The following is a 27,323-nucleotide window of genomic DNA, read 5'->3' on the forward strand; positions in this document are numbered from 1 at the left end:
CCTTCCTGTCCTCCTGTTTCTTCCCATGTCTGCTAAGGGACACTATATTGAGGCTAATTTGCATGACTTTCAGGCTATTTTAGTGTTTTCTTAGTGGTCTGGGCTGCTTTAACAAAATACCATTTAGAGTGTGTGTCTTAAACAATAGAAATTTATTTCTCATAGTTCTGGAGGCTGGGAAGTCTGAGAAGAGGGTGAGGGCAGGGTTGAGTTTTGGTGAGGGCTCCCTTCCTGATGTGCAGAAGGCCACCTACTTGCTGTGTCCTCACATGGCAGAAAAAGAGAGGAGGCTCTGGTCTCCTCCTCTTCCTAGGAGGCTACTAGTCTGATCACGGGTGCTCCACCTTCATTGTTGTGGATGTTGTTTTTCAGTTGCTAAGTCCTGTCCAACTGTTTGCAGCCCCATGGACTGCAGCATGCCAGGCTTCTCTGTCCTTCACCATCTCCCAGAGTTTGCTCAAACTCATGTTCATTGTGTTGGTGATGCCATCCAACCATCTCATCCTCTGTCGTCCCCTTCTCCTCCTGCCCTCAATCTTTCTCGGCATCAGAGTCTTTCCCAATGAGTCAGCTGTTCGAATCAGGTGGCCAAGGTATTGGAGCTTTAGCTTCAGCTTCAGTCCTTCCAATGAATATTCAGGGTTGATTTCCTTTAGGATTAACTGATTTGATCTCCTTGCTGTCCGAGGGACTCTCAAGAGTCTTCTCTAACACCACAATTTGAAAGCATCAGTTCTTCAACACTTATTCAGCCATCTTTATGGTCCAACTCTCACATCCATAGGTGACTACTGGAAAAATCATAGCTTTGACTAGACAGACTTTTGTCAGCAAAGTGATGTCTCTGGTTTTTAAAATACTGTTTAGGTTTGTCATAACTCTTCTTACAAAGAGCAAATGTCTTTTAATTTCATGGCTTCAGTCACCGTCTGTAGTGATTTGGGAGCCCAAGAAAATAGAATCTGCCACTGTTTCCATTTTTTCCCTATCTATTTGCCCTGAAGTGATGGGACTGGATGCCATGATCTTAGTTTTTTGAGTGTTGAGTTTTAAATCTCCATGACCTCATCTAAACCTGTTTGCCTCCCCAAAGCCGCACGTCTAAATACAGTGGGTATCAGAGCTTAAACAATTAATTTTGGGGGTGGGAGGGACACAGACATTGAGTCCATATCATTTTCTTAACACTTAAAGGTTAGAATTCCCTGATCTTAATGATCTTCTGAAGGAAACTCATCAATGCAACTTAGCTGCTTCATTAGAAATAAAATGGAAAATTAGAAGTGATGGTATTTTGAATGCAGGCTTGATACTGAGGAATAAAGCAAAGGAATAAAATCACTACAGCCTATCTTGGAGGGTCCTGAACACAACGAACTCCCTGCAGATGATGATGAAGATGCTGGGGGAAGTGGCAAGGATATGATCACAGAAACGAATTGCACAGAGGAAGGACTCAGCACTCAGAAAGAACAGAGGGGTGAGGTGGGAAGTACCATAATTCTGTAACGCTGAGCATATGATAGCAGAATTCTGAGTCTCTGTTTCCCAGCAGCAAAGTAGGGAGTATACTCTTTGAGAGGTTCATCCCACCTCTATAATGAGTGAAAAGCTCTGGAAAGCCTTGGATGCCCTGGAATAGCTTTATAAACTCTCAAAGCAGTAGAAACTCTTTTAATTGACATGTCCAAAGCTGATTCACTAAATTAACGAGTGATTTCAACTCTTTCTTTAAAAGATACTGACTGATGCCCCACCCAATGTAGGCTGTAGGCTCCTTTTTAGTATCTCACTCACATCAGCTCCTTCTAGATCTAAGAGTCAGTGGGTAGATGCTGGTTAAGTTTGTTATTATAACAATATATCTTAATTAAACATTATATGATATAGTGAAATATAACTGTGAAAATTGTTGCTGTGCCCATGAAAACAAAGTTAAATATTTCAATAAGAATTTGAAAAATTATTAAAGCTTTGCTGTTGTTTTAGGTGTGAATTAGAGGAATTTAAATTATCAGGAAATTTTTGAGAGATCAACTCTTCCTTCCATATTCTTCCCCAAGGGGTCTTGCATTGCATCAACTTTAAAGAAACTGAAATTAGAAGTCACAGACTTCTAATGAACTGAATCACACTCAATTCACATTGAGTGTGAATCATGCTTTTGAAATGGTAAAATGGTGTGGAACTTTAATCACTGGTCATCCATGTTGACTATTGATTAATCAAAAAATATTTTTACTTAAAACATGAAATATATGTATATTTCACATATATTTTTCACATATATTTTACATATATTATTGCTTTCATATATAATTTTAAAACTGATTCTCTGCTTTAATGAACTATTTTGATTAAACAACTATCGTATTCTACAGTATTTCACTAAATAAACTGTGTGGGTCACCTGTGAAATAGGATTTTCAGAGCAGTCACCACAATATCATATCCATTCCTAAAGCTAAATGCTTAACTTGGTACAGAAAGGGATGGTAAGCTTTTAATTATTATTCACACTAACATACACACACACACACACACACACACACACACACACATACATACATATATAGGCCTTGCCACCCTTGTAAGAGCCAAGTCTCAAAAATGTCTCATTAATACATGCTCACCAAGAATGAAAGAATAATACCATTTTAGAAATGAAGACTAAATTATGCAGAACAAAACAAAATAGTCATGGTTTGCAGAGTAATTGGGGACAAAAAGATTAGAAATGAGACAATAGGAAAAGAATATATTATAAAAATGGATATGGAGAAAATGATATAGAGAAGAGATGAAGGAAATTGAATATTTCTATAATTGAAATTCCTCCAAAAGAAAATAAACACAGTGGAACAAAGAACAAATATCAAGACTATAATTCATATCATTTTTCTTGAAATGAAACAGACGTTAATGTGTCACCAAAAGTGAAAATTGACCCCAAACTGTTAATGCGGACTCAACACTGATTGCAATATTTGATTTGGAAGACAAAGCAAGTGTCTTTATGGCACTCAGGTAAAGGAAAGCCCTCTCAAGGGAAAGAAAATCAGGTTGGTTGGCATCAAGCTTCTCAACAGCAACATCCTATAGCAAACATCATCAAAGAATTTATAAGGCATCTGAAGAGGAAAAGTGTAATCTGAACATTTTATATGCAAGCAAGTTGCTCACAGTTATAAACACCAATAGTTCTGAACATATATTGTGAGGAATCCACTAGAGAATGAGCTTTGACCAAACAAGATGAGATTGATGCAATTTTGGGAAAAGAACTAGTGGTACATTTTAAATATGTCTTACTCGGAGGAAAGTTATAAGTAATTGTAATAAAATAACATGTACATTTCTCCAAGCCAGGCTTCAGCAGTATGTGAAACGTGAACCTCCAGATGTTCAAGCTGGTTTTAGAAAAGGCAGAGGAACCAGAGATCAAATTGCCAACATCTGCTGGATCATCGAAAAAGCAAGAGTTCCAGAAAAACATCTATTTCTGCTTTATTGACTATGCCAAAGCCTTTGACTATGTGGATCACAGTAAACTGTGGAAAATTCTGAAAGAGATGACCACTTGACCTGCCTCTTGAGAAATCTGTATGCAGGTCAGGAAGCAACAGTTAGAACTGGACATGGAACAACAGACTGGTTCCAAATAGGAAAAGGAGTATATTGTCAAGGAGTATACATCAAGGCTCTATATTGTCACCCTGCTTATTTAACTTCTATGCAGAGTACATCATGAGAAATGCTGGGCTGGAAGAAGCACAAGCTGGAATCAAGATTGCCGGGAGAAATATCAATAACCTCAGATATGCAGATGACACCACCCTTATGGCAGAAAGTGAAGAGGAACTAAAAAGCCTCTTGATGAAGGTGAAAGAGGAGAGTGAAAAAGTTGGCTTAAAGCTCAACATTCAGAAAACTAAGATCATGGCATCTGGTCCCATTACTTCATGGGAATTAGGGAAATAGTGGAAACAGTGTCAGACTTTATTTTTCTGGGCTCCAAAATCACTGCAGATGGTGATTGCAGCCATGAAATTAAAAGATGCTTACTCCTTGGAAGGAAAATTATGACCAACCTAGGTAGCATATTAAAAAGCAGAGACATTACTTTGCCAACAAAGGTCCATCTAGTCAAGGCTGTGGTTTTTCCAGTGGTCATGTTTGGATGTGAGAGTTGGACTGTGAAGAAAGCTGAGCCCCAAAAAATTGGTGCTTTTGAACTGTGGTGTTGGAGAAGACTCTTGAGAGTCCCTTGGGCTGCAAGGAGATCCAACCAGTCCATCCTAAAGGAGATCAGTCCTGGGTGTTCATTGGAAGGACTGATGCTGAAGCTGAAACTCAGTACTTTGGCCACCTCATGCGAAGATTTGACTCATTGGAAAAGACACTGATGCTGGGAGGGACTGGGAGCTGGAGGAGAAGGGATCAAAGAGGATGAGATGGCTGGATGGCATCACCGACTTGATGGACATGAGTTTGAGTAATCTCCGGGAGCTGGTGATGGACAGGGAGGCCTGTAGTGCCGCGATTCATGGGGTCACAAAGAGTCGGACACAACTGAGTGACTGAACTGAACTGAACTGAACATGTATATTTTATACCCTCTGAAAATATAGAAGTAATATATCAATAAAAATGGGAGAATGGGAAAAAATGATTGAAAGTTCTGTAAGATCATACTTTTCAGAGGTGATAACTGGGAGTCCAAAATTATCATCTAAAGCTGACAAAACAGGCAGTAAATGTTTTAGCTTACTGTATAGCACAAGGCAAATATAAAAGACAATAATTGTATTGCTTAAAATTAGGTGATGAAGGAAAGGGAAGAGGCTTACAAACTAATTGTTGCTTTTAATAAGAAACTAATATATAATATCTAAAGCAAAGAGAGAATTAGGGACATTATATAAAAGTTTAATGTAAAGTAATCCCAAGAACAAAACAAATAACTTTCTAAATATTAAACAAAAAAACTAACAATAGCAAACCAAAAGGAAAAAAGAGAGCACATTGTGAAAATTAAACATGCATGCATACACACAAATGTAAACATTATATGAATTGGTATTACAGCCTAGCGAACATACTTATCTGTTACATGAGTAAATAAAAATAGACCTAACTCACTTAAAAACACTCAGATTGGGTTACAGAGCACACATAACTCTATGCTGTATACAAAAGAGAAAACTAAAAATGACTAAGAAAAGTTAAATAGCAGGATAAAGTTATGCCAGGAAAATGCAAACAAATAGAAATAAAGGTTATAATCTTAATATCAAACAAGGAGGAATTCAAGCCAAAGAACATGAATAATGACAGAAATGACACCTTATAATGCTCAAGGCTACAATTCAGACAAGATAAAATAATTAAGAATATTTGTGCAGCAAATGACAGTGGGAACTTCCTCGAAACAGAAAATACAGCAGATATAAGAAGTTCACTGATTAACTGGAGGCTGAAACTCACCTCTCTTAGTATTAAAAAAAGAACCCAAACAATAAAAGAACACAATAAGTTAACTCTTCTGGATATATTTCAAATACCCCAAACTCCTACTTTTTAAGTACTCATACATCCTTCACAAAATAACTGATCACATGCCAATTAAGACACAAAGAAAATCTCAGTAAATTCTAATAAAGTAGAAATATAAAAATAGCACAGCAAAATTATGTGGCAACCATGCATTGAATCTACAGTTCAATTCAGAACAAGGCCCTCTCACTTAGAAAGCAAAATAAAAGTGCTAATTATTGGGTCAAAGAGGGAATGCAAACAAAAAATACAAAATTTAATATTGATGAAATGTACGTCAGAATTTTGGAATATAAGTCGTTTTGCAAATGGTCATGACATAAAATACTCAGATCAATAAAAAATAAAACAATGAAGATAAGATACATATCTGATATATGTATCACATGACTCCAAATGTTGGAGAAACAAAAGAAAATAATTATGAAGATACAAGCATAAATTTATGAGTTAGAATACAGAGAACATGTTCTTAATCACTTCAATATTTATTATTTAATTATATTTGTTATTATATAAATAATTATTTATTAATAATAAGAAAAGGTTAGAAATAGCACAAATACAGAAGACCAGGTGGATGACTGACCATGTTGACACAACATGACTTTGGAGGCATAGGAGGCAAACAGGGAAGATCTCTAAGCACTAATATGCAACACTTATTAACTGGAAAAGCAAGGTGCAGAATGATATAAAGTGAAGAGAATTTAAAGGTACAGTTTCTTCTCCTTTTTTCCATCAAGAAGCCTTGGAGGTCCCCAGGAGAAACGACACAAATGATTTGTTGTCAGGGTCCAGGGGGAAAGAACGGGTTGGCATGAGACATTTCACTCAGTGCATCGTTAAACATTATCTTGAGGGACCATCTTAATATAGGAAAAAACAATACAAAGAAGTGAACTAAATACAGGCAAATAAGAGATATGTTTTCCTACATCTCTGGGCTGAGAAAAAAAGAACTTGTGAGAAGGTTGAGTGCGAGCCTGGCTATCATTAACCCTTTGGTGGGTGGTCACAGACGGGAGAGACATACATAACATGGAAGAAACCCAACTGCTCTGTTGACAAGCTGAGTAGTGTCTGTCAACAGCAGCTGCCCCGTCTCATCTGGGCCTCTGTCAAGGGATCCACCCGTTCCCTTCTCCCCTGCCTGCCATCTCAGGATGCAGAGAGGGAGACAGACTCTGATATTCTTCCTTCTTCCTCTGGGCCTGCCCGCCCACCAGCTTCCCAATGGGGACTCAGAGATGGGGGCCCTGAAGTGTGCTTAACATTGCCTTATCTGAAATGGCTTAAAGTTCGTGTACGTGTGATACGTGAATGAGTATACTGTATATTTAGAAAAGTTCTCCCACAGACATAGGCACACACCCAAGGAAGAATTTTTAATCAGAGACTGGCAGTTTGTCTTTTTTTAGAAATCAGAATCTGTTTTCCTCACATAGTAGGAACACAAAATATCAAGGAACTCATGAAGCTCCTGAATTTTATTTTTACACTCACAATTTCGAGAAGAATCTTAACAGATTTAGTCCAAATTTAGTGTTAAAAAAAAAAAAGCTGCTCTGGGACTGCAAATGTAAGTGCCAAGTTTCAATCCACAGCAAATTTTTACAGCTGAGCTGGCAGGTCTTTAAAGAGGTCTTGTCAAAACAGAAACCTTCAAGAACCAAAAGAAAAAAAGAAAACACCTCACCTGCCTTACCACTAATGTCTCTGGGTGTAGAAGTGAAGAGATACTACACAATATTACAGAGTTAGAAGGCATACACCCCACTCCAGTACTCTTGCCTGGAAAATCCCATGGACGGAGGAGCCTGGTGGGCTGCAGTCTATGGGGTCGCTGAGTCGGACACGACTGAGCAACTTCACTTTCACTTTTCACTTTCATGCATTGGAGAAGAAAATGGCAACCCACTCCAGTGTTCTTGCCTGGAGACTCCCAGGGACAGCAGAGCCTGGTAGGCTGCCATCTATGGGGTCACACAGAGTCGGACATGACTGACACGACATAGCAGAAGGCCTACCTGTGGCAAATGAGATGTCTCTTTATCTTCTCCTTCCTTCCTTCCTTTTCTCCAAGAAGAGAATTTTTAGTAACACAACAAATGGACATAATCATTTTATTAATAGAAAATACCTGATTAAGAGTCCCTTGGACAGCAAGGAGCTCAAACCAGTCAATCCTAAAGGAAACCAACCCTGAATATTCATTGGAAGGACTGATGCTGAAGCTGAAGCTCCGATACTTTGGCCACCTGATGCGAAGAACTAACTCATTAGAAAAGACCCTGATGCTGGGAAAGATTGAAGGCTGGAGGAGAAGGGGATGGCAGAGGATGAGATGGTTAGATGGCATCACTGACTCAACAGACGTGAATTTGAGCAAACTCGGAGATACTGGAGGACAGAGAAGCCTGCGTGCTGCAGTCCATGGGGTCACAGTCAGTCAAATACGACTTAGTGATTGAACAACAAATAACATTTTCATTCAACTCCAAATATTTTCTAGTTTTGCTTATACTGACTAAACAACAACTACCACCCAGTCAAGGTTTTGCTGGGAGGGTGATTCATATTAGTAAGAAAAATCACATTTGTTTAGCCTGCAGAAGCTCTGCTCTGGACTATCTGAGTCAGAAATCCTTGCTCAGAATCTTCCTTTGGAGATGATGGAATTTTGGCTGGGTGGGGAGAGGGAGAGGGATAATGTTGAAGAGAGAGATGAGAGGTGAAAGGGAACAGTCTAGGGGGGTGCTCTAGGATGCCTGCCTTAGGTAGATCACCTCTGACAGACTTTTGTGTGGACCCTGCCTGTTTGGTGACTGACTCTGGAATGGTTGGTCGTGTGGAAGTGGCCTGGACCTGCCCAGATGGAAGGTGTGACTCTTACTGCATCACTTTCTTCACTGTAATTGACAGGACATCACTTCCTTCACTCTTCACTCCCATGGCTCTCTGGAGTCTTTAACAGTTGGTCCTTAAGAGAAAGAAGAGGGTTTGTGTTTTAGGTATCGAAAGCAAGGAAAAAGGACGTCGCAAGTTTTGATAGATTTGGAGGCGGGGGACACATTTTGCCATTAAAATTCTTTTTAATTGCTTTCTAGATTAAAGCATAAGCATAAATCAATGAAGTTAAACGTCTTAATAGTTGTCTCTTAATAGTGTTTTCCAGTTTCCTTTGATGCCCCTTCCCTGAAACAAACAAAACAAATAGAAAATAGTGGGATATAAATGTGTTTTCGGCTTCCCAGGGGCCACTAGTGATGAAGAACCCACCTGCCAATGCAGGAGACGTAGAAGATGCAGGTTCAATCCCTGGGTCGGAGTATTCCCTGGAGGAGGGCTTGGCAATCCACTCTAGTATTCTTGCCTAGAGAATCCCGTGGACTCAGGTCCCTGGTGGGCTACAGTTTATAGGGTCACAAAGAGTCGGACACAACTAAAGCAACTTCACACACACACACACAGACACACACACACACACACACACGTATTTTAGTTATGGGGTTGTAGATAGAGGGTGAAGGCAGAGTTCCCAGACTCCCAACCTCCTTGAACACCTTTAAATAAACACCTTTCTCTCTCTCCCTCTCTCTCAAGGGAAATGGCACAACTCTGTTCTGCTTTCACTCCTTTGGCATCGAGTCCTCTGAGAAAGGGATGTCCCCTTCTCCTCCGCTGTCCTCTGCCTCGCCTTCCCCGCACCTCTTGCCCCTTCCAGGCTGGTGTCTTTGTCTTCCAGTCTAGACCTGTCAGCGATAAGCACCACAGAAACCCTTCATGAGAGGCCCAGGCGCCTCAAATCTGCAGAATCCTACCCGTGTATAAAACTGGCTCACAAATCTCCTCTTCCTGTCTCCTCTCGATAAATGCCTGGTGTTCAATATCTGATTCCCTCTGCTTGATTTGTGACGTCCCCAGCATTCCTGGGAAAACCTCACCTGTGTAATGAGAGCAGGCCTTCCTATCTCGTCCTATCTCTGCCGATACATTTCCTTCTCAACTTAGCTCTGTTTGCTTCCCTGCATCCCTGGAGCCTTTGGGCCGACATGGATTATCAAAACTCCAACCTTCCTCATGCACTTAAAAAGAAAAAAAAAAAAACAAAACATGTAGCTGCAAACAAACCAGAGAGACCTGGGAATTAAAGACAAATCGACTGGCAAGTGGCAGTTCTGTTGGGATATTAAAAAAAAAAGTAAAGGTGAAAAAAATGGTTTCAGTCTCTTAATTCAACAAGCCCAGTTGAGGTTATTTTGAAAGTCACTAACTGCTCTGGCTGTAACAGGAGTGTCGACCAAACGAAATCATTATTCCCTTCTTGTTGAGTTTTTCTTATTGAAGTTCCTAGCTCTCTACTCTCTGGTGGTAAAACTAGCTACAAATAACATCCTTAAAGGTGGCATTCTCTATGAGATGACTTTTTTTTTTTTCTTCTAAATAAACTTTAGCACCTTCATCCTCCAGGAGGAAATGTTAGCATAGCCAAGATGTGGAAACTTCTGAGGGAAAGTTTTAGAATTTGTTCCCTTTGGAATTTGTGTTAATTATAGGGTCAAAATCAGGTTACAGGTGGTGCGGTGGTAAAGAACCCGCCTGCCAATGCAGGAGGTGCGAGAGATGGGGGTTTGATCCCTGGGTAGGGAAGATCCCTGGAGGAGGGCATGGCAATCCGCTCTAGTATTCTTGCCTGGAAAATTCCATAGGCAGAGGAACCCTGGTGGGCTACAGTCCACGGGGTCTCAGAGTCTGACATGACTCAGCATTTACAGTGCAGTAATAGGGCCAAATACGGTGCCAACCCACTCCCTTCTATGGGCTACATATCACTTGCTTTTTAATTTCCTTTTGCACACAGGCTATGGGAAGACTTTATGTTCTATGGTGATTCATATATGAAATATAACAATATTCTTTCCCTTTTGTCCCCCCCCCCCCACCATGCTCCCAAATCTGCTATCTACAGTTCTACAGCAGAAATCTTTTCAATCACACCTTTGGTTACTTTGCTTTCCCCGTTTGTAACCTCCAAAGTCTCCCCCTCAGCTGCTGCAGACATGGCCAGATGATTTCATCCTGCCTTCAGACGGATTGAAATGGACCCCCTGGAAACACGGGTGGGGGTGGGGTGGGGAGAAGGACTCCGAGGCTGCCTCAGGGTTCCTGGGAGTGCTGTGATCGATTAGCTATGCCTGCCGTAGACCTAGGAAGAAGGTGCGGTGCTGGGTATGTCATACTTAGGGTACCTGTTTAGTCAGACCATGGCCATGGCATCTGTCTCTCCGTGCAATATGCTACTGTTAAGCAGTACAGAAAACTCTTCCCATTTTCTAAAGACAACATTGTTTCCAGGCAATTTCAAGAGTGATCTAAGATTCATTTCCTAGAGAAATCGTTTTTCTCCTCTCTTTGATTGTAGACCAGGTCCTAAGCCTATATGCTGCTGTTGCAAACTGTTTTTGCCTCTACCATTATTCTTAACCCACTGTTTGAGGATTACCTATGCAGGTGACTGATACCTTCATGAGGTAGACTTCAGAAGTCTCTGAGGGCTGAAGTGTTAAATTTTCTCATTAATTACCTAGCATAGGGCTTGAACTCTTAGCTGCCATACAATAATTGTTTATTAAAAAATAATAAATGCATGAATGAATGAATGGCATATTTCCTATGGGGTGAGAAAAATAAAACAGAACTTACTGGTATTTGCACTTGATAATAGCCATACAAGCAAATGTAAAAAATGAAATTCTAAAAAAATAACAAATGAAACTGTTGGATGATTTTAGTAACTTCTAGTAACATTTTTTAGCATTTTTTTTGTACATTGATTTAGTGTTAAATTCAAGATTCAAGGTTGTTCTTTTTTTTTCCTTTTTTTTTTTTTTTTTTTTTACAATATTCCTGAACCCTTCATGTGAAAATCAGCTTTCTATTGCCTGTCTTACTGTTTCTTCAAATAGCATTCATATATATCTTAGTCAGCTTAGCCTACTATAACAAAATACCGTAGACTGACTTAAACAACAGATATTTAGTTTTCATAGTTTGGAGGCTGACAAGTCCAAGATGAAGGTGCTGACAGATTGAGATTCAGATTCTGATGAGAGTTCTCATCCTGGCTTCTTCCTATGACCTCATGTGATGGAGACAGGAGAGAGAGCGTGGTGTTTCCTGATTATTCTTATAAGGGCACTGTTCCCAGTGCTCCTGCTCATGACCTGTCTACTCCCAAAGGCCCCATCTCTAAATCCCATCACATTGAAGGTTAGTGCTTTAGCAGGATACATATATACATGTATATATGTGCATATATATATATATACAGTGTGTATATATGTATATGTGTGTATATATATGTATATATGTATACAAATATGTATATATATAGTGTATATATGTATATAGAGTGTATATATGTACACATAGGTATATATGTATATATATAGTGTATATATGTATATATAGTGTATATATGTACACATAGGTATATATGTATATATATAGTGTATATATGTATATATAGTGTATATATATATACACATAGGTATATATGTATATATATAGTGTATATATGTATATATGTGTATATATGGATATATATAGTGTATATATGTACACATAGGTATATATGCTATTATATTATATATGTATATATATGTGTATATTGATATGTATAGTTATGTTACTATGTTATATATGTTATATATATTGTATAGTGTTATACTGTAACATAGGTAATACTTAAAATATTAGTGTATATAGTATTAGTGAGTAAAATATGTAACAATAGTGATATGTGAATATATATGGTTATATATGTATATATAGTGTATATATGTACACATAGGTATTATATTTATATAGTATATATAGTGTATATATGTATATAATATGTGTATCATATTTGGATATGTATAGTGTATACATGTACACATAGGTATATATGTATATATATAGTGTATATATGTATACATATAGTGTATACATGTACACATAGGTATATATGTATATATATGTGTATCTATGTATATATATAGTGTATATATGTATATATATGTGTATATATGGATATGTATAGTGTATACATGTACACATAGGTATATATGTATATATATAGTGTATATATGTATATATAGCATATATATGTATATATATGTATATATGTGTGTATATATGTATATATATAGTGTATATATGTATATATAGCGTATATATGTATATATATGTGTATATGTATACATATAGTGTATATATGTACACATAGCTATATATGTATATATATGTATATATAGAGTGTATATATGTATATATAGTGTATATATGTATATATATGTGTATATATGGATATGTATAGTATATACATGTACACATAGTTAAATATGTATATATATAGTGTATATATGTATATATATGTGTATATATGTATACATATAGTGTATATATGTACACATAGCTATATATGTATATATATGTATATATAGTGTATAGTGTATATATGTGTATATATGTGTATATATGGATATGTATAGTGTATACATGTACACATAGGTATATATGTATATATATAGTGTATATATGTACACATAGGTATATATGTATATAGGTATATATGTATATATGTATATATGATATGTATATATGTACATTAGGTATATATGGATATATTATAGTGTATACATGTACACATAGGTATATATGTATATATATATAGTGTCTATATGTATATATAGTGTATATATGTGTATATATGTATATATAGGTATATATGTAATATATATATGTATATATTAGGTATATATGTGTAATATGTGTATATATGATTGTATATATATGTGTATATATGTCAATAGGTATTATGATATTATGTGTATATTGTATATAATATAAATAGTGTATATATGTACACATAGGTATATATGTATATATATAGTGTATATATGTATATATATATAGTGTATATATGTGTATATATGTATATATGTATATATGTATATATGTGTATATATGGATATATATAGTGTATATATGTACACATAGGTATATATGGATATATATATAGTGTATATATGTATATATATGGGTATATATGGATATATATGTGTATATATATATAGTGTATATATGTACACATAGGTATATATGTATATATATGTGTATATATGTATATATATAGTGTATATATGTACACATAGGTATATATATATAGTGTATATATGTATATATATGTGTATATATGTACACATAGGTATATATGGATATATATAGTGTATATATGTATATATGGGTATATATGTATATATATGTGTATATATGGATATATATAGTGTATATATGTACACATAGGTATATATGGATATATATAGTGTATATATGTATATATATGGGTATATATGGATATATATGTGTATATATATATAGAGTGTATATATGTATACATAGGTATATGTGTATATATATAGTGTATATATGTATATATATGTGTATATATGGGTATATATAGTGTATATATGTACACATAGGTATATATGTATATATAGTGTATATATGTATATATATGTATATATGTATATATATAGTGTATATATGTACACATAGGTATATATGTATATATATAGTGTATATATGTATATATAGTGTATATATGTACATATATGTGTATATATGTATATATATAGTGCTTCCTTGGCGGCTCAGACAGTAAAGAATCTGCCTGCGGTGCAGGAGACAGGGATTTGAACCCTGGGTCAGCAAGATCCCCTGGAGAAGGGAAGGGCTACCCACTCCAGTATTCTTGCCTGGAGAATCCCATGGACAGAGGAGACTGGTGTGCTATAGTCCATGGGGTCACAAAGAGTTGGACGTAACTGAGTAGCTAACACTAGCTCTATAAATACATACATGTGTGTGTGTGTGTGTGTATATATATATATATATATATATATATATATACTTTGTTTACCATATATACTTATATATGTAAATAGAGTAAATATGGATTCCCAGAGTTCTTTACTATATTTATTCACTCTTCAAATATTTATTGATTGCCCACTCTATTCGATGTACTGGGAAAACAGTGATGAAAATACAGACATAATATACAACCTGATGCAACTTATAGCCAGATTTGCCCTGCCTACATTTCTCCAATTTGAATGCATTGATGAACTTCCATTAGCAGTTATCTTGTACCCATTGACCAAGAAAAAGAAATGCAAAAAAGCATAATGGCTGTCTGAGGAGGCCTTACAAATAGCTGAGAAAAGAAGAGAAGTGAAAAGCAAAGGAGAAAAGGAAAGATATTCCCATTTGAATGCAGAGTTCCAAAGAATGGCAAGGAGAGATAAGAAAGCCTTCCTCAGTGATCAGTGCAAAGAAATAGAGGGAAATAATAGAATGGGAAAGACTAGAGAACTCTTCAAGAAAATTAGAGATATCAAGGGAACATTTCATGCAAAGATGGGCACAATAAAGGACAGAAATGGTATGGACCTAACAGAAGCAGAAGATATTAAGAAGAGGTAGCAAGAATACACAGAAGAACTATACAAAAAAGATCTTCACAAACCAGATAATCATAATAGTGTGATCACTCACCTAGAGCCAGACATCCTGGAATGTGAAATCAAGTGGGCCTTAGGAAGCATCACTATGAACAAAGCTAGTGGAGGTGATGGAATTCCAGTTGAGCTATTTCAAATCCTAAAAGATGATGCTGTGAAAGTTCTGCACTCAATATGCCAGCAAATTTGGAAAACTCAGCAGTGGCCACAGGCCTGGAAAAGGTCAGTTTTCATTCCATCCCAAAGAAAGGCAATGCCAAAGAATGCTCAAACTACTGCACAACTGTACTCATCTCACACGCTAGCAGAGGAGTGCTCAAAATTCTCCAAGCCTGGCTTCAACAATACGTGAACCATGAACTTCCAGATGTTCAAGCTGGTTTTAGAAAAGGCAGAGGAACCAGAGATCAAATTGCCAACACCTGCTGGATCATCGAAAAAGCAAGCGAGTTCCAGGAAAACATCTATTTTTGCTTTCTTGACTATGCCAAAGCCTTTGACTGTGTGGATCACAATAAACTTTGGAAAATTCTGAAAGAGACGGGAATACCAGGCCACCTGACCTGCCTCTTGAGAAATTTATATGCAGGTCAGGAAGCAACAGTTAAAACTGTACATGCAACAACAGACTGGTTCCAAATCGGGAAAGGAGTGCATCAAGGCTGTATATTGTTACCCTGCTTATTTAACTTATATGCAGCGTACATCATAAGAAACACTGGGCTGGATGAAGCAGAAGCTGAACTCAAGTTTGCTGGGAGAAATATCAATAACCTCAGATATGCAGATTACACCACCGTCATGGAAGAAAGTGAAGAAGAACTAAAGAGCATCTTGATGAAAGTGAAAGAGGAGAGTGAAAAAGTTGGCTTAAAGCTCAACATTCAGAAAACTAAGATCATGGCATTCGGTCCCATCACTTCATGGCAAATAGATGGAGAAACAGTGGAAACAATGGCTGACTTTATTTTTCTGGGCTCCAAAATCACTGCAGATGGTGATTGCAGCCATGACATTAAAAGACACTTGCTCCTTGGAAGGAAAGTTATGACCAACCTAGACAGCATATTAAAAAGCAGAGACATCACTTTGTCAACAAAGGTCCGTCTAGTCAAGGCTAATGGTTTTTCCATTAGTCATGTATGGATGTGAGAGTTGGACTATAAAGAAAGCTGAGTGCTGAAGAATAGATGCTTTTGAGCTGTGGTGTTGGAGAAGACTCTTGAGAGTCCCTTGGATTTCAAGGAGACCCACCCAGTCCATCCTAAAGGAGATCAGTCCTGGGTATTCATTGGAAGGACTGATGTTGAAGTTGAAACTCCAATACTTTGGCCACCTCATGCGAAGAGTTGACTCATTGAAAAAGACCCTGATGCTGGGAGGGATTGGGGGGCAGGAGGAGAAGGGGATGACAGAGGATGAGATGGTTGGATGGCATCATCGACTCAATGGACATGAGTTTGAGTAAACTCCTGGAGTTGGTGATGGGCAGGGAGGCCTGGCGTCCTGTGATTCATGGGGTCGCAAAGAGTTGGACACGACTGAGCGACTGAACTGAACGTGAAAGTACTAATATCTCTTTGAGATTCTTATTTCAGTTCTTTTAAACTAGTATGCAGACGTGGGATTACTGAATCACTTGATAATTCTTTGTAATTTTTTTTTTTTAAACTGAGTGCTCTTTTCCATAAGTTGCACTGTATTGCAGTTCCTACCAATAGGTGTAAAGGTTTCAGTTTTCCACTTCCTCACTGACATTTGTTGTCTTTTTAAAAAAATAATAGCCACACTGACAGTTATTAGGTGGTTTGCATTTTAATTGTAATTAGTGACATTAAGCATTTTTTTGTGTATCTGTGAACCATTTGTATATCTTCTTTGGGGAAATGTTTATTCAAATCCTCAACCCATTTTAAAATTGTGTTATAAATTTTCTTGCTTTTGAGTGATAGGAGTTCTTTATATATTTTCAGATTAATCCCTTTTATGATATATGATATGCAAATATTTTCTCTCATTTCACAGGTTGCTTTTTATAGACATCCCATGTTCATGATTTGGAAGACTTAGTATTATTAAAATGTCCATGTTACCCAAAGCTATCTACAGATCCAGTGAAATTTCTATCAAAATCCCAGTGGCATTTTTTTTTTTTCAGAAATAAAGAAACAATCCTACATTTCATATAGAACTACAAAAGGCTGCTGCTGCTGCTAAGTCGCTTCAGTCGTGTCCAACTCGTGCGACACCATAGACAGCAGCCCACCAGGCTCCCCTGTCCCTGGGATTCTCCAGGCAAGAACACTGGAGTGGGTTGTCATTTCCTTTTCCAATGCTTGAAAGTGAAAAAAAAGTGAAGTTGCTCAGTTGTGTCCAACTCTTAGCGACCCCATGGACTGCAGCCCACCAGGCTCCTCCATCCATGGGATTTTCCAGGCAACATTACTGGAATGGATTGCCATTTCCTTCTCTAATAAAAGACTAAGTGTAGCCAAATAATCTTGAGAAGGAAGAATAGGCTGGAGGCATTAACTTCCTATTTCAAAATGTGTTGCAAAGTTGCAATAATCAAAATAGTATGGTAAAGGTATAAAGTCAGACATAAGAGCCACCTCACTGGAAAAGACCCTGATGCTGGGAAGGATTGAAGGCAAAAGGAGAAGCAGGGAGCAGAGGATGGGATAGTTAGATAGCATCACCAACACAATGGACATGAAATTGAGCAAACTCTGGGAGATTGTGAAGGACAGAGGAGACCGGTGTGCTGCAGTTCATGGCATGGCAAAGTAGGACACAGCTTCATGACTGAAAAGCAATCTGTCAATGGAACAGAATAAAAAACCCAGAAGTAAATCCATGAACATATGGTCAACAAATCTTAAGGATGCTAAGAATGCACAATGGGTAAAAGATAATATCTTCAACAAAGAATAAAAAGACCATTTTAACCAAAAGAATTAAATTAGACTCTTATCTTACACTGTACACAAAAATGAAGCTCAACCTGGCTTAAAGACATAAGCATAAGACCTGAAACTATAAAACTCCTAGAACGCAAAAGGGGAAAAGCCTTTTGATGTTGGTCTTGGCAATAAATCATTCATGGATTCATTCATGGATAGGACACCAAAATTTCAGGCAACAAACACGAAATAAAAAAGTGGGACTACACCAAATGAGTAAGATTCCACTTGAGGGGAGCAATCAATGGAGTATAATGATCCAATTTACTATTATCTTGGGGAACTTGCTCTAGGAGGGTAGAAGTAAGTGTATGACTAGTTAGTTTCTGTTGTGTGACAATAACTTTACATTTTGTACTTTCAAAATTGATTCTCAAAATAGCTTTATGAGCAAAGTTATTATAGTATTTTTATAGATGAAGAAATGAAGAATCAGAAGGTTGTGCTGTTTACTCAAGGCAACCCAATCTGAGAAACTGGGGTGCTTGCCAAGACTTCAACAATTGTTGGGTGTCTCTTAAGTCCCCTCTGCCCCACAAGCCATGCACAAGCCTTCCTATGTTCTCTTTTTCTAAGACAAGGATGATGAAGTGGTGGCCAAGAGTACTGGTTGGTAGACTCTGGTAGTAAATGGAAACCTTTTCACCTCTCCTGTCACCTGCTGGCTCTGATCTTTGCAAATACTCATCTGTTTTGCATTTCTGGTGGGAATTATGAGTAAACTAAGGGCCAGATCAGTAGCAGGAGGATAGAATAGTGCAATCGTCATGTGGGTCTTTTGGATCGTTCAATGGGCCCAGCCTGCTGTGCCTTGCTTTGAAGCCTCTGCTTTCTACTTTCTTGGACTCCCATCTCCATCCTCTTTGCCCCTGCACTCAAAAATGTTTTAATACTGTTCACTCTCTTCTCTCACCCCGTCCTCCACTCTGAGCCTTCTCTCTACTTAACCAATCTTTCTTCCCTTAAAAAATGCTTCCTCCCAAGTGAAAATTAATAGGTAGGCTTCCCCTGAGAAAAATCCTCTCTTGCCTGAATAGCTATGCTTTTGCTGAACTATCAGCCTGTTTTTATCTTGTGGAAACTGAACTGTGTAACTTATCAAGTTTTCTTCCTTGGGTTCTCTGTTAGAAAAGTGAGAACCAAGTTCATTAATTTCCTGTAGCATATACCTGGCTCTCTATCATAGTTATTATTTTATTAACCTCATTTCAGGGCTAGCTTAATATCCCTGTCTGTGTGTCGCTTTCTCCATTCTCACTTATTTTAAAACAGGCTCTCTTGCTATAATTTATGTATCTTTCTAGGCTACTAGAATCTTGTCTGGAGCAAAGTGAGGGGAGAAATAGTTTTATGGGAAGCTACACTTGTTTTTCAATGTTTTGTCTCTCCTATTCCCTTGCTTATGGAATCTTTGACTTTTTAAAATTGAAATTATGGCCATTTGGAATAAATACTGTATTTTCTGATCTCCTTTGCAAGGTGTGGTTTTGGAATCAGATCTGACCAAGAGGGATCTTTGGAAGTATAAGTGTGTGACTTTGGGGAAGTATCCTAAAAGGGAGGGCGTATGCCCTTACTCTTTTTCTTACTGCTTATTGAAATGTGAGTGTAATGACTGGAGCTCAAGCAGCCATATTGGTTCATGAGTCAATAGCCTAGGCTAAGAAGCAATAATATAGAAGAAACCTGGTTTTCTTATGGTTATGAAGTGTCCTCATGAGTTCTGTATTGTCTGCTTCTATGCTGTCTACATGAGAAAATGAAACTTGATATATTTAATACACAGTTAACTGGGTTTTATTTCAGTTGCACCAAGACATAATTCTAATATGGTGGACTTCAATCTTGCAGGGTCAGACAGAGAATGTATCTGCTGTGACACGACTCGAGCCCTAAATAGACTAAATTTCTGTGAGCAGTAAGAATGTCTTTAAGGGATTTGATTCTTATATTTGTGCTGCTACCCATATTTTTATGAAACCACATTCTTATATTTTTCTCTTGTATTTATCACTCTTGCAACTGTATATATTAGACTAGAGCTCTTATAATCTTTGCACAATGCCCAAAACGGTGCATATGGTTCCACATACATCCCTACTTTCATGCAACCTTCTTTACTTCTTCTCAGTGTGTCTTCTGGAAAGACTCATAACAGGTTGGACCTTTGCATCTTGCTTTTTTCACAAAGGTAAGTAATAGATCATCTGGTTGAGGTGATAATCCATAAAACTTTAGCAAAGCCTGAAAATGGTAAGTCCCGTGAGAGAAGCTGAGATAAGTAGAATTTGGGTCCCATGGTGCTTTATCTGGTTCCTGGTAATCTCTTTGATCTCATCTTCTGTTCTTTCCTCTCACTTACCCTCCTCCAGCCAGAGTAGCCTACTTGCCATCCACAAACATGTGCGCCTAAGGGACTCCTGCCTCAGGGCCTTGGCGCATGCTGTTCCCTCTACGAGGAATGTTGTTCCCTCAAGTTATAGCCTTCTCTCAAACTGGACCTTCGGTCTTGTGTCTCTGTTTTATTTTCCTCCATAGCCTGCGTCAGTAAGGGACATTCTATTTATTTAACCTGTTTATTTGGTTATTGCCTCTCTGTACTGATTGCATATGACTACAGTTGACTGCATGTGACTCTACTAAGGATTTACTTATTTATTTTTTGTTTACTGCCAGACCTCCAGAATCTGTAATAAGGGTTATAATATAGTGGGGACTCAGTAAATATTGTTTGAATGAATGAATGAAAGATTCAAAGAGAAAGTGTATTTCTGATGGCAGTTTACTTGTAGGGGTGGTATTTAGGTTTGAATTTGACATGTATGGTAGAATTAAGTTGGCATGAAGATGCTTCCCAGAGCACTGATTTTACTGGCTAGCAACTGGAGACAACTTAGATACTTACATTAGAGGGTAGGGATGAGTAAAAGTAAAAATGCAGCAGATGGAGATAATGACCTAGATTTACAAGGCATTACACTCAAAAGGAGGCAAATTGAAGAGATCAGAAAACTACTATAACATAATATCATTAATGTAAGTTTCAAGGTCACAAAAACAATATTCCATGTTTTAAAAGAAATGTATATAGATTTAGATAGTGTTATAAATAAATAAATCTAGATAGTGTAAATAAATATATACATACATAGATATCATAGAAGGATATGTATTGTGTGATTGGAGATGAAAAAGATGTGAGGATGAGAGGTAAGTAATACAAACAAATATAAACAGAAGAAGGACCTCACAGAGACCTTCAGTGAAGTATGCCAGGCCTAGAGGGTTCACTTAACTTTCACACTGGTCACACAGCACTAAAAACAAATGGGGGGAAATTCTCTGGGGACCAGGAGGGTAGAAGAAAATGGGAAATGAGTATCCTCATACTGATAGAGCCATGGCCAGGAAATACCAAGGAAAGGAACAATTGGGACGGTAGTGGGTAATAAAGATGGAAAGATAGGTTGGGCCTAAAATTTTAAAGAGACCCAAATGCTAGGCAAAGGAGATTTTCTCACTTCATTAAACAAGGAGGAACCATTAAGAGTTTTTGGACAAGATGAAATAACAGGAAAATTAATGTAGTGTGTAATGTATTAGATAAAATAGCAGATTCACAGGCAGGGAAAAGAGAGACAGGAGAATGCAATAGTCCAAGCAGGAAGTACTGCTTAGTGTGAACCTAGAAAACAGTGATATGAAGAAGCCTGTGATTTAATCTTTATCTGATATTTACAAATTTTGATGAATTACATACATCTGACTGTGTTAAAAACTAGAGGAAGGAATCAAGTGTGGGATATTTAAATGACCTCTGTACAGTCCTTTGGTGGGAAACCAGCATGGGGACAAGTGCTTTGACATCTTGTGGGTGTTACATAAAATTCAGAAGGAACGGAAAGGACTACATTTGGTGCATGCAATGTAATGACTAGGGCTTCCCAGGTGGCTCAGTGGTAAAGAATCTACCGACAACCAGGAGACGCAGGTTCCTGGATTTGATCCCTGGGTTGGGAAAATCCCCTGTAGAAGGACATGACAACCCCCTCTAGTATTCTTGCCTGGGAAATCACATGGACAAGAGGAGCCTGGCGGGCTACAGTCCATGGGGTCTCAAAAGAGTTGGACATGGCGACTAAACAACAATAAATGTGATAACTGCGTGAGTTGCCATGGAGCTGAAAACACAGTTGTCAGGACCTGAGGACAAGTCTGATTTTGGTGGAGAAAGCAAGCAAAGGAAACTAGAAATGTTCTACCTTCATGTCTAAAGAAGCTGATATATGATTAACAGCTAAAAGCTGGTGAGCTGTTTTAGGGGTAGATGCTTTTGGTTTGTGGGAGAATCCTATTTAAAATTATGCTAAGACACCCCAATAAATAGTTAGTAGGCTGTTGGGCACATGAGATTAGTATTTGAAGAATCCGAGGCTGTCACTATTGATCTGGGACCCACTCTCTCAGAGGGGACTGTCAGAGCCGTGGTCATCACCATGGTTACAGAAGCAACAGATCAGAATGTGTTTATGTGATGGGACTGACCAACAAGGAATAGATCTTTCTAAATGTGAAGTGATGGAAATATGAATCATGAATTTTTTTAACACTAGAAGATTAATAACAGCATATTTTAAAAGTAAGCTCTTTTAAAAAGGGGAATCTCCACTTTACTTCAACTATGAAGCCCCACCCAGAAGCTTTTGGCTGAGAAGTCATATAGAATGCTCAGGAATGAAAGGTCATAGGAAAAAAGCAAAAGGAAAAGAGACCAGAGTAAGATTTTCAAGTCAAATTATAGGGAAACTAGAGTTTGGAAATGGTTTAGCTGAAATCAGATCAGGTGACACTTATATTTCTGTTCAAGGGTTGTACTGAAATTCATGGTGTGAACTGGAGCAGGGTTGGTCCAGAGAGGACCATTTCTGATGGAGGGATGGGTCCTTTGTAAGAGGACGTGCTCTTCAGAAGCTTCCTCACTGAAATGTGCAGGGGAACCTTTCCACCACATGGGAGATGGCAATGTATTCTGTCTGCATTTTATCCTCCTTTACAGGTAAGCTGACATTACTTTGCCAACAAAGGTCTATATAGTCAAAGTTATGGTTTTTCCAATAATCATGTGTGGATGTGAGAGTTGAACTATGAAAAGGCTGAGTGCCGAAGAATTGATGCTTTTGAACTGTGATGCTGGAGGAGACTCTTGAGAGTCCTTTGGACCACAAGGAGATCAAACCAGTCAATCCTAAAGGGAATCAGTCCTGAATATTCATTGGAAGAACTGATGCTGAAGCCGAAGCTCAATACTTTGGCCACCTGATGCAAAGAGCCAGCTCATTGGAAAAGACCTTTAGAGAAGATTTCCTAGAAGGGGCAACAGTTTTGCTTTGTTTAAAAGGGTGTGAGAGAGTTTGTTAAGATGGGAAGGCAGAGTGAGGCCTGGGGTGAAACTCTTTAGGCCACGACATGTGCAAAATATATGGATGTTTGAGAGTGGGTAAGTTCAGGGAATGCTGGGTTAGGGTTCATGGCAGGATTGTTGAGAGGTTAGGCTGGAAAAAAGCAGGCAGGGGTCAAACAAAGCAATTTCTGTTCTCTTGTAGAATTTAGTCTTCCTTACATTTGAAACTGAACCCATTGATGAGAGACTGTCCTAATTCCAAGGTACTAATTCTAATGGTTCCCATTGATTATTAATTGATAAAAATTAACAACCAGTAGTCTCTGAGTCGATTTTTATCTATGGCACTTATAAACCCTCATTGCAGTTTGACATGGAAAATAACTTTAAAGCAACTGCCCTATTACTTCTTAGTTCATTACCGTCAGAATTGATTTGAATCCAGAGTGGTGTCAGAAAAATGGTACAAAGTGAATCTGGTCTCTGAGCTTCATCTTAACAAAGACAACACACCATTTAAAATTTCCTCCTTACAGAAAAGGAGCTACTGCTTTTACTATTGCAGGATGTTAAAATACCTGTCAGTACACCCTTGGCCACAAGTATGACTTCACATTTTTTTTCTGAAAAAAAAAAAAAAAAAAAATTAAGGTAGGAAAGGACATGGATGAAAATCTTAGGGACCACGAGATTGATTTTGTTTTCATTAACTGTGCCCAAGTTTTTTCTTAAACACTAAGATTATACAGAATGTAACACTTTATTTAAAACTAAAATGTCAGTTGCTGTGTTTGGTATAAAAATGTAATGACTCCAGGACCCATTGAAGATTTTCAGTCTGAGCTCTGAGACTGTGCTTTCTTGTTCAGTTTTTAGACTCTCCACAAAAACATTTCTATAAAAAAATATCCTCAGCTAAGGAACATGGAGGAACTCCAGGCTCTTAGCTGATCTTGGTGAATTGGCAAGCTTGGAAAAACATTTTCCAGCTGATTTTCAGTTACAGCATTAGCAATCAACAAATATTTTCTGAACTTGCACACACACATTAGGGATTTCTTTGAAATAAGATGCTAGAAAAATAGGATGTGCTATTAAGGGCAATGTGGACCCTGCTTCTTCATGGAGACATAATATATTTGTTTTCACTCTTTAATATAGCCTTGTAAAAGCACCACGAACCTTTTGGGGAAAAATGATATCAATCAAATAAATATCCTTTTATGTAGTCTCAAGGAGAATGATACAATTAAAACTATAGGTCACTATTAAAGAAAATGGGCTCCATCCTCTATGGTGTGTGTGTGTGTGTGTTTCTATTTTAAGGTAGTTAGAAAGTTGAGTTAAAAACAATGTGGGTAGTTAACTTTTCATGTTTCTTTCTTTGCAATACTGGATTTTATCCCTTCAGTATGTAAACAGTGTACTGTGAAAGGGGAAGGAAAAGCCTACTCTTCCCATAGCATCAGGAGATGCTATTGAGCATTGCTGTCATCTGCGTCACTTCGAACTAAGTGTATAATCACTGCTGAAAAAGTTTTCTTTATCATTGCAGTGGATGTGGGTCTGATTCACCACACCAAAGATATTTGGCTCTGCTAGTCAAAAGATACCTAGGAAGAGTAGTGTCTGCAATCCAACCGCCGAAACCATGAGCCATGGGGGTCCGAGGCTGGGATTTGGGGGTGCACAGATGGTGGTGCTGCTAAGAACCCACCTGCCATGCAGGAGATGTGGGTTCCATCTCTGGGTCAGGAAGTTTTCCTGGATTAGGAAATAGTAACCCACTCCTGTATTCTTGCCTGGAGAACCCCACGGACAGAGGAGTCTGGTGGGCTACAGTCCACGGGGTCGCAGAGAGCCGGATACAACAGGCCCGCAGCACAACAAAGAGATTTTGCTGCAAGGGGTGTTTAGACCCAGCTAGTGTGAGTTTCTGAAGATCCACTCATTTTTTTTTTCCTTTTTCTTTTTAACAAGTTCATGTCGACAGTGATTTCTTTTGATTTGTGTTGTTGGGAATGCGGGCCTGGTATGTTTCTCATCCTTTAATCAAGACCTGATAGATGAGAGATTCTTTCTGGAGTTAAAGGAAAATTAATAAAATTGACCTGAAGCGCCTATTTGAAAGTTAAACCCAAGTATGAGCTGACTGTTTAAACTTTCCCTTCTGAGCGGAAGGCTTCACGGAGTGTATACACGTGCAAGTGTGTGCGTGTACATGCGTGTCTGAACTCTGCTGGTGAGAGCCTCTGCTTGCTCGGCCAGGGAAGGAAGGGCTCTGCTTCTTTTTGTGTGGAGCAAGGTCACACCCAGTGGCCAGTTAGGTTAATGGCACGTGTGTGTTCCCTGAGGTTACCTGAAAAAGAGCAGCTGCCCCAGCCGCTTCCCCGAGTGGGTGCCAGAGGCCAATTTGGATAATAGCAGAACCTCCGTGTTCCTTTCCTTTGTTCCTGAAGGTGGAGCCTGGGTAGGAAAAGGCCCCACACCATTCATGATGTTAACAATAGCGGCATTAACGCTCATTGGACTCCCACTGCGTCTGTTATTCTTTAAATGAGGACCCAAGAATATAATGAGATGGATTTTCACAGGCTGAAACAAAGAGGGATTGCTTTTTATTCTTATTTCCCTTTATTTGGACGTAATTGAAATATGTTAAACTTAACTATTCTTTTCATTTTTTTATTTTTGAGTTGGGGGTGGCAATTGCCAATAATATTTTTTTAAAAAATGACTGTACCTTTTTAGCATACAAATCGGGGCAGAAACCCTAATTATAAGTTTTTAAACAACTAGTTGACGCAACTCCAAACTGACATATCCTCTAGGAGCACCAAAATGACACTTGCCTTTCTTGTGAGCTTGCTTTTAAAAACTCTCTTAGTAGAATTAGGGTGATGGTGGCCTCATAGAATGAGTTTGGAACACCGCTGAGGTCCTCGGGGGGTGGGGGTGGGGGCAGGCATGATCTGTGGGGAAAACTCTGGGAAGTGAGTTTGTGACATGTACCTTCTTGTTAGACTGAGCAGAAAGTAGACTTTGTGACCATGCGAGATGGCTCACCAAGTGAAAATTCAGCCCATTTTTTTTTTTGTTTTAGGAGAGAGCCTGTTACAGGCTTCCCAGGTGACCCTAGTGGTAAAGAATCCACCTGCCAATTCAGGAGACATAGGAGATTTGGGTTTGATCCCTGGGTCGGGAAGATCCCCTGGAGAAGGAAATGGCAACCCACTGCAGCATTCTTGCCTGGAGAATCCCAAGGACAGAGGAGCCTGGTGGGCTGCAGTCCATGGGGTCACAAAGAGCTGGACTTGGCTGAAGAGCCTTAGCACACATGCACACATGCCTGTTACATCCTTGTTCCTTGGGCTGGAGATACAGTTTTCAGACTCTCTGAAGTTTGCAGGGCATCCTGTATAGCCAGGTTCTCACACCTGCTCTGATAATCATAGTTTAGAGCCTAAATTAAGCTTCATTTTTCTATGAATAATTGAATTGACCTTAGAACTTCTAGTCCATAATGATCTCTCCTGTCTGAAGTTCAGTCATTAGCACTTTTCAGAAAAAAATAGGGACTTTAACCACCCAAATCAAATCGAACCTGAGAGACCATGGTCTGAGTCCATAGCTCTGCCCTAATGAGCAGTGGAACTTGGTTTGAAAATTACTTGGTTCCAACCAGAACCTGATTTCCTTCTGTAGGTTCAGGCAGTTGCACTAGAAGGTACATATCTTCCTTCCCATTCCTCGAGAGGATAACTTTAATCACACCCTCTCTCCTCTTAATTCACTTCTGCAACTTGATTACTTTCTGCTTGAAGTTATTCA

At 38.2% G+C, this 27,323-nt stretch overlaps 1 long non-coding RNA gene across 3 annotated transcripts in view; it reads left to right on the forward strand.

The window, feature by feature from the left end:
* Window positions 1-27,323, forward strand: part of LOC139033056 (uncharacterized) — a 318,814-nt gene that overhangs the window by 136,472 nt on the left and 155,019 nt on the right. The gene's annotated exons all lie outside the window — the stretch shown is intronic.

The sequence above is a fragment of the Odocoileus virginianus genome, chromosome 34 (genome assembly GCF_023699985.2).
Source record: "Odocoileus virginianus isolate 20LAN1187 ecotype Illinois chromosome 34, Ovbor_1.2, whole genome shotgun sequence".
In the NCBI taxonomy this organism is placed as follows: Eukaryota; Metazoa; Chordata; class Mammalia; order Artiodactyla; family Cervidae; genus Odocoileus; species Odocoileus virginianus.